A 7,950-nucleotide genomic window follows, 5' to 3' on the forward strand; every position below is an offset into this window, starting at 1 on the left:
ACAAGTTTCCGGTTAAAAAAAAATCTCTTACCGTTTTTTTTTTGCCAGCCGGTAATATTTCTTCTGCACTGATAACCAAGAATTTCATTTTTCGCAAGTTGTGTGAATTTCTTGAAAAACAAGTTTTCCAGAAAGGAACTGAACACATGCATTTAAGGAAATCAAGCCCTTTGTGATTGCCCGAAATGGTACGTTCTGTACCACAAGATAAGAAGAAAGACACGGCTAGGATTTGAATCTAGATTCTTTTGTTTAATAAACAGGCGCTTTAACCAACTATGGCACGGTGACAGGATGACCATCACCTTTTAGAGCCACTTGGACACACCGCTCTGAGACATCTGCATTCAGTAAGCGCTGAGCCTGCTCTCAGACCAAATTGCCTCTTTTACATAGCAGCCCCGACACTGAGAAACGAAGAGAACTGGCTTTTATCTGGCATTTTTCATGTCCAATGCGTTTGACATTTCCCAAGGGCGACAGAGTTCTTTTGCGACACTATTTCTTCTTCTTTTTTATTTCTGTACGCTTTGATAGAAAAAACGAGAAATCGTGCAAGGGAAAAATGTCCTTTTTTCATAGAGAAAACGTGCACCAGGAAATGTGTTGAGAAGAAATCATTTAACACGATATTAACTTACCAGAGCAAATGCTCACCCGTCGAGATCTGCTTTACTACAAGAGTGAAGTAGAGTGAAAGATTTGATAATTTCTCGGCGTTGTGGAAGAAAATAGTCTTTCTTTGAATTCTAAATCAATCGGAATTTCAGTGCGATACATAAACCCTTTGTCTGATTTAAAGAGATTATATTTTAAAACTCATAAAAATGTAGAAAACACCTGTTTCTCACTTTGAAATTTTAGACGGGGCGGTGTATTACTAGCAGCAGCGCTGAGCACACTATGGCGCAATTCAGGTTATGTGATATACTGTACTAGTGGTTTAATAAATAATGCGTCTGATTTCGGATCATAAGATTGTAGGTTCGACTTCTACCTGGCTCGTGTAAACTTTATTCAGGCTCCGCAGTAATAGATGTCTATTATGTAATGAACTGCACCTGAAAGCAAACGTTGGGTCTGTTTCCTTTTTTTTTCCAGCACGAAATAGCAAATCGTTACAAAAAGCACCAGCTAATGCCCAATAGCGGTTTTTTTTTTCAAATTACATTTACTTCAGGCTTCAGACACTTTTTAATAAAACAAAAGTGTCCTGAAACTCCCTAGCAGGTTTGCTTGAACCTGTAATAAAAAAAGTTATCTGAAACTTCCAGGATTCCATTTTCTGATGTAGCTGTCTCTGAAGTCAGACGTGCTGTTTAACAGATGTGAACTGTGCCTTTTCTGTTGAGTTCAATGATATTCGCTGTGTGAGCTCCACACTGCGTGTCCTTTTCTGCTCTATTTTGTTTAGATTATCTATGTGGTGTACACACAGAACTCAACTGTATGGTGTGAATTCCGTGTTCAGGACCAGCAGAACCTGAAAAACTATGAGCTGACCCCGACGTGATTTGAACACACAGCTTCCTGAGCTAGAATCAGACACGAAACCGTTGCGCCACGAGGTCATAGCTGTCGGCGCATTTGAATTCCCCAAAGGAGAAAAATTAGCTTCACAAAAAAAGTATTTTTTTTCCTCCTGTGAGGACACCGCTCTTCTGAAGAGAGTCTCTTCTTCCCAGACCACATTTTTTCCTGCGCAGCTGTTGTGCAGGTGTTGTTTTCGATAACAGATCCAGGAACACTGATTGTTTTTCCATTTCTTTAAGTAAGTACCCCATGGTGCAACTGTAACACGTCTGACTCTAAATCCCGAAGTTAATTCTCAAAGTATATCGGAGTCAACTGATACTGATCAGGTTTTGATGCTGCTGAACCCACAGCTTTATTCATAATGTCCATCCCTTCTCATCAAAACTCGTATTTTCACAGGGTACCATTCAGAAATCGCAGTATAGAATGAAAAACTCCAGTAGATGTTGGTGATTTTCCTTTAAAAACAATTGAATCTCTGGAAATTTTACGGGGTGTATCACTTTTACTGAGACCGAGGAGTGTTAAGCTGTACATGAGTCTTTGTGGCTCGGTTGTTAACCAAAAGGGTGGTGGTTTGAGCACTCCCAGGGACGCTATGAGCCTTTTAATGAACACACCCTCTTCACTTCATTTCTCCACGGCCGGTCTTGTACAGCAATCAAATACAGAGCCCGTAGGGGGCAGTAGGCTCGCAAATATAGCTCACTGTGTACATAATGAAGAAGCAGAGGTTAGTTTCTCATCTGCATGTTGCAGAGCCTTACGCGACTCGTACCAACAGTTGGGGTTTGATCCCTGCACGGGCTCTTAGTTGAAAGACCATTGTAAATGACGTGTAACAGCTTTATCCAGCTGGCTTTTATGTTTCATACTAAATTGCTATCTTGAAACCAAAATAATTAGAAATATGGAACACAACCGTTGTTCCCCAAGAAGGAAAGCTGTTTTACACTGACGTCACTCCTTTTTATTTAATCCAGATTTTAAAGACAACTCCGCCCTCAAAGGAAATCAAAGGAAAATGTTGTATTAGCACGAGCTGCACAGGCTCTGAATCAGACCATTTCAATTAGTCTGATCAGTGCAGGGCAAGTTAATGTAGAATTATTGCTTTGTTTGTCTCTTGTTTGTATATAAATGAATGTCTCTGAAAACTTAATGTTAGTTTTTAATTTAGTTTTAGTTTTACGATGTAGGTCATGCATTGACATATGCACAAACACACGAAATGTCTCATTCCTGATTCAGCTCATGCTCCATAGGAGAGAAAAGATTCCTCCTGTTTTTCGTACAACCATATCAGAACAGAAGCCCGTGTCACCCAGCTCTGATTCAAGATCGAGTCGCATCTTCAACATTTTGTTTTTGTTTCTGATCATTATTTTCTTAAGTTATGATCAATATTGAACTTTTTCGAAATAAAACAAAAATAATCAAACATGCAGGCAGATTTTTTAAAAGTATTAGGTGTTGACAGGGCGCTCCTTCGGAATAGTCGTCAGAAAATGTGAGAAAAGGAAAGTTACGTAAACTCTCACGCACACCATTAAAGATTGGAATCTGACAGTAAAAACACTAGCTGTCTCCCCATCGGTAATCAAACCCCAGTTTCCCGCGTGACAGGCAGGGACACAAACAACTTTACTAACTAGGAGCGCTTGCTAGCTATTAGGAGGTCTTTACTCTTAAGTATGTTACTGTTTTGGGTTTGGACTTTAATTTTCCCAATACCAGTTTTTTACAAAAGTAAAGGCACATGGCACATGTGTGCCACATCACGTCCGGGTTTAGTGACAGCTACCTCAGAGATTGTAAGCTGGGTAGTTTCAGATCACTTTTTTTTAAAGGTTCAAGCAAACCCGAATACCTTTGCAAGAGACATTTCAGAATCCCAGTCAAATCCAGTACAATTGCTGGATCCCTCGAATTCGACTGAACTATAACACAGATCTGCAGTCCATGATTAGAATACTGTGGGTGTGTTGTATAAGCCATACCTCCCAAAATAGTTCGAAGACAGGAGATGCATCCTCGTTTAGGAATGTGGTATAAAGTGAAATGGTCTGGGAAGAGTCCTACGTTTGAACAATTCAAAATAGACGTAAAGGGGTATTTACAGACTCTTTCTAAATATAAGAACAAGCTGTGCTGACCTTATCTTTATTTACCTTGTGTAATCGTTTTTCATAAAGTGTAATTGTATTATAGCATGTGCCCCTGACGATTTTCTTGATACGTTATATGTGCTCTTGTTTGTATTGTATGTAGTTTTGTTGTTCAAATACAACGTAAAAGACACAACTTTCCGGATGCGGCTGCTGTAAAAATAAAATGACATCAAGGGTGCTGTACGCAGAGGTCCGAAACCTGCTCCACAGAAGATCTTTATCCAGAGGTGTTAAAGAAGTCGAGATCTTGCCATGAGAGGGGAAGCATCTCAGAAAAAGCAGGCACAGTCGGTTCCACAGTCATAATGCCACTGTCGGGCGACAAGAGCAAAAGCCACCCGGTTTCCTCCAGGCAAGTAATGAGACAAAGAGAGAAGGCACAGCGGGTAGTGTGGCCGAGTGGTCTAAGGTGCTGGATTAAGGCTCCAGTCTCTTTGGGGACGTGGGTTCGAATCCCACCGCTGCCAGGTGCTTCTGTTGAGACCTCCTTTCAGCTGACTTCTGACAAAAGGGAGAGAGCTGCTTTTGTGCAGTCTCTCAAGAAACTAAGCAAAGTGTTCAAAGATACTTTGTCAGCTTGACATCAAGGCAGAAAACAAAAATTTTCTTGCATCCGCTCAACCCAAATGCGCTTTGCAACCTTTTGCGTTATGCAGGGAACGACGTCTGCCGAGATCACTTTTGAGTCAATGCAAATTGTAGTGTGCCCTCCGTTTTAATGTTGGTTGTGCTGGCGTGCTGCTTCTGTCTGTGAAACTCTGTGGGAGCCTCTTGACTCCCCGTGTCATGCTGCGTTTCTCTTTCATTGTACTGGGAATGGTACCGTTGCTTCTGGATAAAGTCTGTCTTGGGTCATTCCAGACAAGTCAGGTATGACTGTGCTTCACCACAAGAAGAGACACTTCACTTGCGAGGATCCCAACAGTATATTTCTCCTTTCAGAGCCCATGGGAGTGAATTTCATACACAATTAAAAAAAGGCTAATTTTATTTAGAGGCTTCAGACACTTTTTTAATTAAAAAAGTGACCTGAAACTCCTTAGCTTTCAGGTTTTCTAGAACCTTTAATAATAAAGTGGTCTCAAACTTTCATTGTCTGATGTAGCTGTCCCTAAAGTTGAACATGATGTTTTGGAGATGCTGAGATATTGAGAAGAACTCAACTACATGGTGAAAAGTCTGGGTTCAGCACCAGCAGATGGTGAAGAACTCTTAGCTGACCCCAACCTAATTTGAACTCACAACTTTCAGAGCAAGAATCAGCTACACTACCACTGTGCCACACCCTCTAGTCTTCTTTAGCTCCCCAAAGGAGAAAAATCAGTGTCCCAATGTCTTTAACAAAAAGGAAAATTTAGACAGGCTTTCATTTCTGCATTAAGAACTGTTTGTGCTGTCCTGTAATTGAGGAAATTTACCGCCTAAATCAGCAAAGAATTCTACGTTTGAACAGTTCTAAATAGACTTAAATGGATATTTACAGACTTTTGAAATGTAGGAACATGAAAGCTGTGTGGACCTGTGGTTTTTATTTACTTTGTTTAATCTTTTTTTCCATAAAGTGTAATTGTATTATTTATGTGCCCCTCACGAGTCTATTAATACGTTATATGTGCTCTTGTTTATATTGAATCTATTTTGTTGTTTCCGGAAAATTCCGGATGCGTGCTGCTGTAGAAATAAAATGACATCAAGGGTGCTGTACCCAGAGGTCTGTAGCCTGCTCCACAGAAGAACTTTATCCAGAGGTGTTAAAGAAGTCGAGATCTCGCCATGAGAGGGGAAGCATCTCAGAAAAAGCAGGTGCAGTCGGTTCCATAGTCATAACGCCACTGTTGGACAAGAGCAAAAGCCACCCGGCTTCCTTCAGGCAAGTAATGAGACAAAGAAACAGGGCACAGTGGCTAGTGTGGCTGAGTGGTCTAAGGTGCTGGATTAAGGCTCCAGTCTCGTTGGAGGTGTGGGTTTGAATCCCCCTGCTGCTAGGAGTTTTTGTGTTACAACCACCTAATGGAGCAATGTGTTAAAAGCTACTTTATCAGATTAACATCAAAGCAGGGAGAAAAAAGTGTTTCTTCTTCTCAACACAAATTCTTGTTTCCACCTTCAGCAGGGAAGTTTGTCTACCAAGATCACTTTTGAGTCAGTGCAAATCACAGTGCGCCCTCAATTTTAATGTCGGTTGTGCTCCTTTTATCTGTGAAACGTTAATGTTCTGCATTTTCAAGTTGAGTCTTCCTTAGGGGTAGAGCTGATTAAGTCTTTCCGCATAGTGCTCCATCAGAAATAACTTGTCTAAGTTCAATAGAGATTGTGGGTTTCACTTCAAGCAATCACAAAGCATACATAGATGTCAGATCTAAATGGGGAATTTGTTGGTTACAAAGCTGAACGTTTTTCCATGTTCTGCTAGAGTATCTACTGGCTTGCCTTTATCAGCTGTCTTGGAAAGATAAGCTGTGCTTCCTCTCAGGAAAAATCATCAGTAATCATCAGTAATTTTATTCTGTGCGTATGGCCTTTATTTAAAGTATATGAAAATCACGAGTTCATAGATTTATCCAAATATCAGCGGCACCTTGTAAACCTGTCATAAGAATTCCTTCAATCCAATAGTTTCACTCCAGGGAAAAGGCAGGGAAACATAGAGAATTCTTATTTAAAGACAACATTTGGATTGGATTGCATGTAAGCAGGCATCACTCAGAATTCCTAATATGATTTTAAATTCAGTTTTGCAGTGCTTTAGTGCGTTACTACTTTCAGAGAGTCTTTTATTGACCTTGCTGAAGCAGAGAAGCGACATAATCACAATTGTGACCAGTTTTTCTACTGTTTCTGGTTAATAATGATGATTATTTTGTATTTTGATTAGAATTTTTTGTAGCATTCTTCCTCAGCTTTTAAGTTATTTGGTGAGCAAGAACCACTGAGAACGAGTCTGAATCAATCAAGAACACATATGGTGTCCTGTAGCGGCGTGTCTTATTAATAAGAAAGAATTAAGTGTTCTGAGTCTTCCCAAATGAGGCCTCATCTCTCTGTTCATCTCTGTGGTGCAGCCACAGAGAAACTATTCATGCAGGCTGATTTAAGGTTCCTTTGATAAGGTTTCCTAGGACAGCTCCCAAAGGGGGATGCACTTAGCTAAGCCTGGCTATCATGATCAATGGTCATCCATTGGCGCCTATCTGTCTAGGGAGTGCCAGATGGACATCTGGACTGCATTCCCAAGTGTCAGGAGTAAGTGACTCATATCTCACCTTGATCAACCAATCAGGGACTGGTAGCGCCGAGTAACCCACGTGGCTCTCTGATGCCCATGGAACTTTCAGCCAATCAATGAGCTGAAGTTCCTCCAGGTAAAAACAGGCAACACAGAGAGCCTGTGAGATTCGTGAGATTCACTGGAGAATTCAAAGGAGAATTTCAAGGCAGGACGGCCCAGGAGCAGAAGGCTCCCAAGGGCAGGACATTCTCGCAGCGCGCCTCCTGACCATCCTGAGACTCAGCCCGGACAACCACGGAACGGCCAGTGGGTCCGAGTGCCAGAACTTTCCTTTGTTCTAAGAGTCTAGAGCGGAGGTTGCCAGAGAGTAACCAGAGGATCCACCTGAGGTTAGCACCAGCAGCAGGCCTCGTGAACAGGTCGGAACTGTGGACAGCTGAATCACTATTCAGAACTAGCTCTCCATCAGGAACGAACCGGTCCTCTTCCTGACTTGCTGGGACCCACAGTCATCTTTTCTCCTGTGCACAAACTTTGCTAGTTAAAGCCAACACTAACTAGCTGGTCAGTGAGCATCAGCAGCGCACCGTCGCAGGCCGCACAGCACAGCCTGGCACGGAGCCAGAGAGCGTGGATTGGACAGCAACAAGCCTGCAACTGTTTCTTTGTGCCCGCAGAAGATCTGAATCCCCAGAGATTGGATGAGTATTCAACTTCAATGCATTACAGCTCGAGAATTCAATTGTTATCCCAACCAGTTGATATAAATTTAATTCCTAAGAGTTATGTACTTGTTTTGAGTATCTAATGTAGAAGTTATAACCAAGTTCATTTACGAAACGGTCTAAATGAATGATATACTGAACGTATGTCCTCTTGATATATGTAACACTTTGTAACTGATTGAATATATATCTTTTGTATTCTGATAACCCTCTCGATAAGATCTGTTAGGTTTACATGCATATTCTATGTATTAATAAATGTATCCTCGTGTATTAGTACCTGTGTGTG

At 41.3% G+C, this 7,950-nt stretch overlaps 1 non-coding gene across 1 annotated transcript; it reads left to right on the top strand.

Annotated features, from left to right (window-relative positions):
• Window positions 1-4,092: 4,092 nt before the first annotated feature.
• On the top strand, window positions 4,093-4,174 carry trnal-aag (transfer RNA leucine (anticodon AAG)). Its single transcript has one exon. It is a non-coding gene; the product is annotated as a tRNA-Leu (tRNA).
• Window positions 4,175-7,950: the final 3,776 nt, after the last annotated feature.

This window comes from Atractosteus spatula, chromosome 10 (genome assembly GCF_055471065.1).
Source record: "Atractosteus spatula isolate fAtrSpa1 chromosome 10, fAtrSpa1.hap1, whole genome shotgun sequence".
NCBI classification, from domain to species: Eukaryota; Metazoa; Chordata; class Actinopteri; order Semionotiformes; family Lepisosteidae; genus Atractosteus; species Atractosteus spatula.